This window comes from Furipterus horrens, unplaced genomic scaffold (genome assembly GCF_987537825.1).
Source record: "Furipterus horrens unplaced genomic scaffold, mFurHor1.1.pri manual_scaffold_3, whole genome shotgun sequence".
Lineage (NCBI taxonomy): Eukaryota > Metazoa > Chordata > Mammalia > Chiroptera > Furipteridae > Furipterus > Furipterus horrens.
The window spans coordinates 179,649,546-179,660,997 of record NW_028327173.1 but is presented as its reverse complement, the minus strand read 5'-3'; the positions used below and the strand labels follow the sequence as shown (position 1 = coordinate 179,660,997).

Sequence of the window (11,452 nt, the reverse complement as noted above, 5' to 3'; positions counted from 1 at the left end):
CTTTGATAACACGCAGATAGGTTTATCTTGACAAGATCCTGAGTAAAAAGACTTAATGTCCATCTTCAGTGTGAATCGAATCATATCTTACTGACATTAGATCTTCAGCCCCAGGGAACACCAGGCTGGCTGCTGAGGGGCCGCATTAGGCCGACTCAATGACCATGAGAAGAAACGGTACTAGAATGGAGAGGCACAGCACACGCTCACTGGCCAACAGAGCTAACCAACCACGCAAGACAGCAAAGGCCCTCGATTCATGTAACACGTTCCTAGGGACAGTCAGGGTTTTCAAGATTTCACCCTAGAATGCAGAATGTACCTAAGAACAGAGGTCTATCAACTTTGAGTCAACATGGGAACAAGCAACTTCATACATGACAAACATAAAGCACTGCTGTCCTGGGAGTGTGCAGAAGAAAGATGGGGGCATCCTGATCCACCCCAGGCCTGCTGTCTCCCTCATCTACGCAGCTAGAGTAGGAACAGCCACGATTGCCATTGGCCAGGTGGAGGCATGGCCCCAGCTTGGCCTATCAAAGTCCTTCCCTGGGATTTTAAGAACTGGACATGGCAAAAAGGAATCTGCCCTCCCCCAAGAGGAAGCTGGTCTGCCTAGCAGAGGCAATAAAACAAGCCAGGGAGAGCGCTCAGATGCCAGCTCCCAATTGTTCTGAGACCCAGCCTCAAATTTAGTTATTCAGTCTAGATACTCAGAACTAACAAATTCCCCTTTTGCCTACCTTAGTTTGGTTAAGTTTCTATCACTTGCCACCAAGAAAGTCCTGACTCATCTGGAGGAAGAGTGTGAAATCTGATGTTAGCTCTCCACTTGGTTTTCAGTGTCTTTTCCTCTGATGTGGACAAGCAGTACCTTCCTGCAGGGACACTGGTTTCTCCCATTTCAAAACCAGTAGGCCGGCGGCTCCTTCCCAAAGGATTTGGCCTTCAGCCTTCTGCCAGGGGGGTTTAAGAAAAAGCTAAGAGTTCCAAAATTTCTCCTTTGGGGAAAAGTTGCATTTTTTTAAATGGAAGGAGAAATGCATTTCAACTCAACCAGTTGATGAGTGCAGATACTGGAGGGGACAGCAGGTCTCCCAGCTGCTGCTCATGTGACATCATAGTGTTGACCCTAGAAGGTTAGGAATGAAAGAGGTGGGCATTTATGGAAACCGCGTGACAAAGTGTGAGGCACATCATCAGTTAAATTAATCTGTGAGGCACATTATCATTTAAATTAATCCTCCCAATCAGAGTTAGATAAGAATTGCTAGCCCATTTTGTCATGTAGCTGAGAAATATGATTTTTAACTATTTTCTAATCCATTCACCCATATCTCTTCTCTTACCATTCAGAAATCCATGGGGACTTTCTATATGCTCCCCTCCTAGGGTAAAACTAAGAAAGAAGGAAATTCTTGGTCCAAAGGTAAATTTCAAAAATTTATAGCAGATTCATCTGACTTTTAAATGTAAAAGCCACACACTTGAATACTTTTTCCTTCTCTTTTTTTGGTAATTCTAAAAGCTTGTTGCTAAATACTCAGGGCAAAAGACAAGAGGACCTAGAGTCTAGACTTTATTCTATAAACCAGGGGTAGCAGGCTATGGCCTGCAGTGGTAGTTTTATAAATAATATTTTATTGAAACCTAATCATACCCATTTGTTTATGTATCATCTATAGCTACTTTTGCGCTAAGAAGAGCAGAGTTGAGTGGTTGCAACAGAGACTGTATGGATCTCAAAGTCTAAAATATTACCTGACCCCCTTTGGAAAGTTTGCGGAGAGTGGACATTGTGACCGCTGTCTCCTAGTCTCCTCAGTCTTGTCTCTGGAGTAAATTCCTGGGGTACTTCTGGCAGATCCTCACACATAATACAGCTCAGCGAACCCAAATGAAGAAGCAAAACACAGACTGTTTGACGTGAGGAGGCTTCAAGTGCTTTTATTTTGATCCTTACAGGCCATCTGGTGCTGGTGTGGGAAGATGGACAGAGATCGAGATGAGGAAAAAAAAAAAAAAAAAGATTGTAAAGGAAACCCAAGGTAAGAAGTAAAAGGTGGAAGGGCAGGGCTGGGGCGGGAGGTGATGGAACCTCCTCGGAGGCCAGGTTTCTGGTCCTCTGCATGCTCCCCCCACCCCCGGCACCCCCCACCCCGGTCCCGCCCCCACCCCAGCCAGTCTCCCACACCCAGCTGTATTTGGGTTGCCCTCATCCCTTCTTTCCTCCCGGTCCAAGCCTGTAATTACTGCCACCAGGTGCACCTTTCCACTCGTCTCCTGTGACTATCATTCTTCGAGCTGTGAGTGGTAATTTGCCAACCTCCATGGATGTTTCTTTTTAAAAGCAGGATAGGCTGGGGTAATGTTACATCACTAAGACTCCTTAAACAATAAAAAAGGAAATAGAATTTACCCAGAGAACAAAGCAGTCTGCAGCTCACTTCTCTTTAGCCTTAGATAATTGTGTGGGGTCGACTGCTGGGCTCCAGACTCTGGGGGAACAGAGGCTGTGCCCAGGTGGGGAAGAAAGGGGCTTGTTGCAGAAGCTCCAGGGCCGGTGCATTTGCTTTAGTGCCAAATTGAGATTAAAGTAAGGAAACAGAAGGCTGTGGCTCATCCACTTAACGGATTGCCAATGGGGACCACAGAGTGGTTAGGAGAGTGGATTTGAAGGCAGACTTCCTGAGTTCAAGCCCTGGCTTAACCAGGTAGTAGTTGTGCACCCTCACGCAGGTCAGGCACTCTCTCAAAGCCTGTTTTTCATCTGAGTGATACGTTATCATGCGCACATCATGGTGTTATCTGGAGGATTTAGGTGAGATGCCTTATGGGAAGCACTTAGTGCAGTCCCTGGCACAGGGTACACACAAGTGTCCATCCTGTGGTGGTGCTAGTTTGATTTGCTTTGTGTGAAGTGGCTGTGGGAGAGAGTGGCCGTGTTCTTCTGGGCATGTCCTGCTTTTATATTCCATATCTTGGAGAATGAAATGGTGCATCTGAAGCTGGGTTTACGTGTTTCTTGCAACTATGGGCTTTCCATGCAAGTCTCTGAAAAGGGCTGCTTCTTCCTTTCGCATCTTTACCTGGCTTAGGAGACCTGCCATTCTGGATTGAGAGGTTGGATTGGGAAGTTCCCTCCAGTGAATTGAAAGAGATAAGAAGGGAGTAATTAGTAACTTTCATCTTGGATGAACAAATGGTGTATCATGACTCAAACACAAGGGACTCCAAGCTGTGTGTTCAACGTGTCTCCCTGCTTTGGGGTTTCTCAGCGGTACGGTGATGAGGTACAAAGCCCAAGCACCCTTGGCAGGTTCTCTGGTCTCTGAAACTAACGCATTTTCTAAGAAGCCAATTCTGGAGGATTTTATAGTCCTGTTTTAGAAATCAGCTTTCCTCACCAGCCTTTCTGTGGCCTACGTTGCCTTTGAGTTTGTGAAAATGCCAGTTCTCTGGCCAACGTTCCTTTCTCTGAGACATTTAGGAAGGATCTAGCAAGTCAAGGATTTAGGAATAAAGTGGAGTGGTGATGTGGGGCACCTGAGAAGGAGAAGGGACATGAGGGAGGACCTGACACCTGGCTTTGGGTGAAAAGCATGATGATCAGCCACGAACTCCTCTTCCCTAGCTAACCTCTGAGAGACCACTTCATGTTAACCCCCATCAACAGTTGAAAACACTGCCTACCCTCCATTTAAAAAACAAACAGTCATGGTTCAAAAATGAGAAATTAGGCCAAACTTAGTCACAGGGAAACGATTCATGTTTGCAGCCCTGGGCAGTGGGGACAGTAACTGAGGACGGCCCCTCTGCCCTTGCTCCTAGTCCCATGGGAGGTGGGGAGGGAGGCCACAGTGCTGGCTTCTGTGCTCCCCAACAGCAGAGAACCTGCCTAAATACATTTCAAAGGTGACTTTTCAAAAGTCATGCTTACTGCCCTGGCTGGTGTGGCTCCGAAAGGTTGCCAGTTTGATTCCTGGTCAGAGCACATGCCTGGGTCTCAGGCCAGGTCCCTAGTTGAGGGCATGCGGGAGGCAACGCATGGTTGTTTCCCTCTTTCTCCCTCCCTTCTCCTCTCTCTGAAAAATAAAATCTTTTAAAAAGTTTTAAGTTGTGTTAACTATATGGTGATCCTAAGTTTTTGTGGTGAAAGGATTAATTTTGGCCAATTTAAACTCAAGACCCGAATAGAATTTACAAGCACTGTTTGCAGTGCTACATAAAGTATTCCTTGCTAATCACTCAACTTGACTCACTCTGACCTGGCAAACATAGATCTGAGGCCAAGGGCTCACCCTGTGTGCGAAGCAGTGGGTGGGAGCCCCCAATGAGCCTTCCTCTTGCCCATGACCAAAGGCTGGCTCCTTAGGGGTTTGGGACATTCAGGGAAACACAGCCACTTACTGTTTAGGAAGAACCTCCAGCCAGCCACTGTGATTATGGCTTTAAAGAAGCTGAAGGTGCCACAAAGAACCCAGCAAGAGAAGTTCTTCTGAATCCACAAATCTCAAAACAGACATTGGAGCTGGGCCTGTGAAAGAACAGGTGTCTGTGGACCTGCTGATAAGCAGAGGGTGAGGTGACTGGAGGAAGGTCTCAGGTGAATACCTCCCATTTGCCCAGCTGAAGTGCCCGCCTGGGGGGATAGTCAGGAGGGGTTTGGAATGACAGTGGAAGCACAAAGCAGGTGCATCACCTGGCTTGGTAGCTCAGTTGGTTACAGCATCATCTTGATGTGCTAAGGCTGCATGTTCAATCCCGGTCAGGGCACATGCAAGAATCAACCAATGAATGCATGAATGAGTGGAACAGCAAATAAAAAAACAAATTTAAAAAGCAAGCAGGTGCATCACCACAGACTGGCTGGGCCTGCTCGCCAACCTTTCTTGGTCCAGCAGAACTGGGTGGGACACAGGAACATGCCTGGGAGGCTCCAGGGTCGGGCTCTATCAGCTGTCTCCATAGTAACAACTATCACTTACTGAGCTCTCATGGGGGAGCAGGCCCTGATGTAAGCAATTGACCGTGGGCGTGGTTCAAGGCAGAACTAACATTCGGCATCAGCTGGACATTGCCATTCTTCCACTCCCTATTTATTCACTGGCTTGTCTCATAACTGTGTACAGCATCTAACATTGTTCCTCAGTGACAGGAATGAAGTCTTTCCCACACCTTTTTCTACAGAGATTAGCCCAGGAGCTTGTATGTACTGTTGGACACGTTAAGTAAAACCCTTCAACTATGTAGTGGGTGTGATGGGACTGAGTGCCCACCACACTCACAGGTGATCTTGCCTTATCCCATGTGACCTTACTGCTCTAGGTCAAAGGTTGGCCTGAGTCTAAGACAGCTGTTTCACAGGCTGGCCGTGCCCATGAGGTGGCCCTGAGAGGGAGCCCAGCCCAGCAGGACTGGGACTGGATGTTGACTGGCTAGCCACTCAGATCCTCTCTTTGGGGGAATTTAGGTTAAAGGTCTATGGAGGAAGCCCATCAGTTTGTAGCAGCCAAAGTAGTAGGAGCAAGCTTAGTAACATGTAGTGGAATCTTGAAAGTGATCAGCACTAGCTGCCCACATATAAGGCTGGGGCTGTTACAGCCTTGAATGATGTAACCCTGAGGCCTTGTTTGTCTAGCTAAAGTTACATGCTATATTTAGGAACATGTTTACTCTTCTATAACCATCATCCAAGGTATAAATGCTATAAAAGAGTTTGGAAACATAAACCCAAATGAAAAACAGCCAAAACAGTTTCTTAGCTCAGCTTATTGTTTTGAAATTGAGGACAAAATCAAGTGCTTTCTACTGCCGGGGCCCTCCACTTCCTAACCCAATTCTGTGGTCTCACGTGGCTGACTAGTATGAAATCTCTGGCCACGCAGGCTACTATTCCTAGATTATAGGTCACTACCTTGCTCTCCAGAGGGGCTGTGGGTTGAGAAATCAAGCTTTATTTGGATGAATTGTGTTTATGTTTGGCCAGGAGGGGCATTTCGAGGCTATGGTAGATCTAGCATGAGGTCTACTGTTCCCAAATAGTGTAAACAATAGATGCCTTCCAATGTGCAGTTAAGTTTTGTCCACACCTAGGAAATTTAAATTTTTTTCTAGTGTGCATTGTCTTTTCCTATCATCATCATTATAGTTTACAGATACTGGGGAATTGAATGTATTTAGTAAAACTACATATATCCACACATATCAATATAAGATGCAAACACGTTTACATGACAAACATTGCATTAAAAAAATGACATTTAGAAAATAAAAGTGGCATTCAGCTAATAACATGAAAAGCAAATACCATGAAAAGCTAATGCCATAACATGATTTTGTAATAATAATCTCCTTTCCCTAATCACTACAGATTTGAGGACATCCAACATCAATGCGGTGAGAAGAAATAAAATATCACTGAGTTTTTATTAGGATATTTTTATATAGATGTTGTCCAGAAGATGCAGCAGTTTCTGAGAGTTCTGATCACAGGTTGGTGCATCCAGGCAAAGACTTCAAGTGTGGGGTTCTCAAGAAGCAAGGTACTTCAGATTCCAATCAAGATGGAGTATCAGGGACCAGATTTATCCTTCCATATGAAGCAATTAAAGTAAGATAAAATATATGAAACATTTTGGGGGACATTGGACAATCATGCAGCAAAACACAAGGATCCTCTGAGAGAAGAGAAACATAAAACATGAGCCTCATGAATGCTCCAGTGTCCTGCCTGGGGAGAGGCTATGGTGCAGGAGGGAGAATCATAAGGGCCCTGGTGACTTCCCTGTGTTGAGCAGATAGAGTTGGGAGCCCAGAGAAGCCAAGGCCACTAGAATTCTCAGGGGTCTCAGGAGAGAAAGCTGAAGAGGGAAAAATCTCTAGAGGTCTGCAGAGGTTCATGCAAGTCTTCAACTGAGTATCAATCAGCATGTGTGCATGTGAGGAAACCAGGTAAGGCCAAGGCCAGAACCGCCCAGCACTGGATATTGGTAAAAGTATCGTACGTTTTCAGTAGCAAACTTGGTTACTTAAATTTTGGTAAATTTAAAATGTATCACTCTTTATTTGATGAATAAAGATGACAAGCTAATGATAAAACTCCTTTTTCACTGACTACTAAAAAGCCCAAAACCAAGCAAAGCCCACATGACATGCATTCTATACATTAGCCTTACTCCAGGCTTAATCTTGCTTTTGCTGCTCTTGCTTCCTGTGTTAGTCAATATGGGCTGCCAAGAGTCACTAGGACTGCAACTCTTATCTGATTAACCTTTTCCCAAACCCCTTACCTACTCTTTTCTTCTCCTTAAAAAAACGTCAGCTTGAGATAAAATGTTAAGATGCTTTTGAGGGTATAAAACCCTCCACCTTCTCAGATTGCTGGCATCTGAATAAAGCACCCATAAAGATTCAATCCTTGTCTCTACTTATTGGTTTTGGTAGTGACAGGCAGCACAAATGCCAACTTTTCTGGTTTCAATCCATCATCATAAATAAATCTGGTAATCTTTTCAAGAAATGGTGCTGGGAAAACTGTGTACCCACATGCAAAAGAATGAAGTTGGACCTTACCTTACACCATATACAAAAATAAACTAAAAAATAGATCATGGGCCCTCACCAGCGTGGCTTGGTTGGTTGGAGTGTTGTCCCAAAAGGTCTTGAGTTTGATTATGGCCAGGGCACACACTTAGTTTGTGAGTTCCATCCCCAGTGGGGGGAGTGCAAGAGGAAGCCAATGGATGTTTCTCTTTCACATCGATGTTTCTCTCTCTTTCTTCAGCCGCTCTCCTCTCTCCAAAATCAAAGGGCATGTCCTCAGGTAAGGATTTTTAAAAAGTGCATCAGAGGCCAGGTGAGAAAAGATCACTGGGAGATCCTGGGGTGAGGCTCACATGCCTGCCCCCACAAAGTCACCCAGCTCAGCCATGATCAAGGTGAGCTTCATCTTCAACAACCATGGGTAGCCGCAGCTGTCCAAGATCTACCAGCCTTGCAGTGGAGCTACACAACAGGAAATCATCAGGGTGACATTCCATTTATATTTAAGGTTAAAATGTTTGTAATTTCATAGAAGGATTATAATTGGGAGATCTGACAACAAACTGATTCATAGACATTATGCAACATTATATTTTATCTTAAGTGTGGATTTTTCAGAACGTGAACTTGACATTTTAGATCTAATTCAAGCATTTGTGGAAACATCATACAATTGTTTTAAAAATGTCTGTGAAATGGATTTAATTTTCTGTATAGACAAGGTTCACAATATTTGAGCCCAACATGAATGAGACTGTTACACAAATTGATACAGAAAATAAACTGGAAAGATCTGAGGCTGGCTTAGCATGGTCTCCAGCCTGCATTGTGTCAGTTGTAAAGAATATGAATCTTCCTGAGATCCCAAGGAATATTAACACTGGTATAAAAATGTCAAATTTAGCCTCTTAAAAAAAAATTAAAAGACCACTGCCAAGTAAAATCCAAGGGGAAAAGTCATCTAGAGGACTTGTGGTCAAGATGGAGTCACAGGTAAACAGGGCTCACCTCCTTGCACTACCACATCAGCACTACAACTAAACTATAGAACAACCATCACTCAGACCATCAGAACTCTAATTGAATGGAAGTCCAACCACTACAAAATTTAAGAAACGACATCTACCCAGACTGGTAAAAGGGTCAGAGATGCAGAGATGCTGAACAAGCTGGTGCCACACCCGTATATAGAGGATAATAATTCAGGAGGGATATCTCAGGAGTGAGGAGTGCCAGCCCCATACCACGCCCCACAGTCCAGGTTTGCAGTGCCAGCCAAGATAACTGACACAACTTCTGGCTGTGAAAACCAGCTGGATTGAGTTGATGGAAAAAATTTCTGGAGTCCCAAGCAGTACCTCTTAAAGAACCTACACACGGACTCACTTAGACTCAGTCCCTCTGAGCTCTAGCACTGGAGTAGCAGCTTGAAAGGTACCAGTGGCATACAGAGAGGAACTGAAATGTCTGGCATCACAGTGAGAGCTGGGGGACAGCTTTCTCCCAGACAGAAACATAGGCAGAGATCACTGTCCCTTTTCTGAACCCTCCTTCCCCCTACAGACACAGAGCTGGCATCAGATGCCATATCTAAGACTCCATCAACCTGGCTAATAGTGTTTGCCCTGCGATGAAGATCCTGAGACTCTGTCCACTTAACTTACAGGCCCCCTAAGTGTTCAAAGCGACTTTTCCATATGAATGACTGGTCTTGGCTCATGCTTCACAATTTCCTAAGTCCTCTCAAATAAGCAACAGCCGGCCTCAGTGAGACCTCAGCCCCCATACCTCTTGCTAAGTGGCCCCAGCCCTGGCTCTAGCAGCAGCCAGCCTCCATTCATAGCTTGGCTTCTTCTGGGAATCTCCAGGCCCAGTACAAGTAGCAGCCATCTCAGATTGCTTGATAGCTCAGGCAGGGTGGCCCCGGGCAAAACACAGGTGGGGGCTGACCTTGGCCTGCACCATGCAAGAAATTCCAGGGCCAGTACACCCAGTGGACAGCTACAGACCACGTCAGAGCACCACCACCCTGCCCCTGCACAGCTGATCTCCCATGAAGGGCAATGTTGGTGGTGGTCAGTGGTCACAGCCAGTCCTTACAGCTGACTGGCCTGGGTAAATCCCTCCATTGACTTGCCAACAGTAATAAAGGCTTACCTACAAGAGAAGGATGTACTCAGCCAACATGAAGGTGCACCTCAAGTATCTAGCTTGAGTGATAGGAGAGGCTGTTCCACTGAACCCTATAGGACACCTACTATATTAGACCATGCTACATAGCGAGTCATAGAGACTCTACCTAATACACAGAAACAAACACAGGGAGGCTGCTAAAATGAGGAAACAAAGACACATGGCCCAAATGAAAGAACAGATTAAAACTTCAGAAAATGAACTAAGCAAAATGGAGATAAGCAATCTAGCAGATGCAGAGCTCAAAACAGTGGTTATAAGGATGCTCAATGAACTTAGTGAGGACCTCAACAGCATAAAAACAATCCAGTCAGAAATGAAGGATACACATGTAAATGAACAATTTACAGGGAAAGAACAGTAGAGTGGATGAAGCCAAGACTAAAATCAATGGTTTGGAACACAAGGAAGCAAAAAACAACCAATGAGAACAACAGGAAGAAAAGAGAATCCAAAAAAACAAGGATAGGGTAAGCAACCTCTGGGACAGCTTTAAGTGTTCCAACATTCACATCATGGGGTGCTAGAAGTAGAAGAAAAAGAGCAAGAAATTGGAAATGTTTGAAAAAATAATGAAATAAAACTTCCCTAATTTGGTGAAAAAAATAGACATGCAAGTTCAGAAAGCACAGAGAGTCCCAAAGAAGATGGATGCAAAGGGGCCCACACCAAGACACAGCATAATTAAAAATGCCAAAGGTTAAAGGATAAAGAATCTTAAAAGCAGCAAGAGAAGCTAGTTACCTACATGGGAGTTCCCATAACACTGTCAGCTGATCTCTCCAAAGAAACTTCTGGCAGAAAGGGATTAGCAAGAAATATTCAAAGTCATGAAAAGCGGAGACCTATAGCCAGACCTACACCCAGCAAAGCTGCCATTTAGAATCGAAGGGCAGATAAAGAGCTTCAGAGACAAGAAAAGACTAAAGGAATTCATCATCACCAAACCACTATTATATGAAATGTTAAAGGGACCTATTTAAGAAAAAGAAGATCAAAACTACGAACAATAAAATGGCAAAAATACATATCTATCAATCACTGAACCTAAGAAACAGACTAAGCAAACAAGAACACACACAGGGCATTTTGATGGCTGCCAGAGAGAAGGGCATGTGGAAATAAACGATGAGGTGAGGGAATTAAGAAATACAAATTGGGAGTTATAGAATAGCCATGGGGATGTAAAGTACAGTATGAGAAATGGAGTAGCCATAGAATTTATACACATGACCCACCCATGAACTAGAACAATTGTGTGGGGATTGCCTGAAAGGGGGGGGGTGCTGTATGAAGGGAGATAAAGGCAGAAATATTGGAAAAACTAATTAGCATAATCAATAAAATATAATAATAATATAAAAAGACAAGTTATTTAAGTTCATCATGCAGTTGTTTACCAAAATTAGAGGAGAGTCTTAACTTTTACTCCTGAATTTAAGTCAAGAAGTTGTGTAAAATCAAGTGTGACAGGTCAATGTCATTTTTCTTGCTCAGTGAAATTAAAGAAATTGAGTAGTCCAGTGTGAATTTTGTCTTTTTCTGGCCTGAACTGCATTCCTATGCCCAACTAAGGCATGCCTCTATGTATTGGCTACGACAGTATTTTGAAAAGTGTTTTAAGATGAAATGTTGGTGTTTTCCATGGATAAGTACAGCATTCCTTAATTCTCCTGTTATTTGTTGCAATTGTTACTTACTGAATCAACTATGT

General features: G+C 44.1%; 1 pseudogene; it reads left to right on the top strand.

Annotated features, from left to right (window-relative positions):
• The first annotated feature begins 7,931 nt into the window (after positions 1–7,931).
• LOC150016863 (AP-3 complex subunit sigma-1 pseudogene) lies at positions 7,932–8,457 on the top strand (annotated as a pseudogene).
• Positions 8,458–11,452: the final 2,995 nt, after the last annotated feature.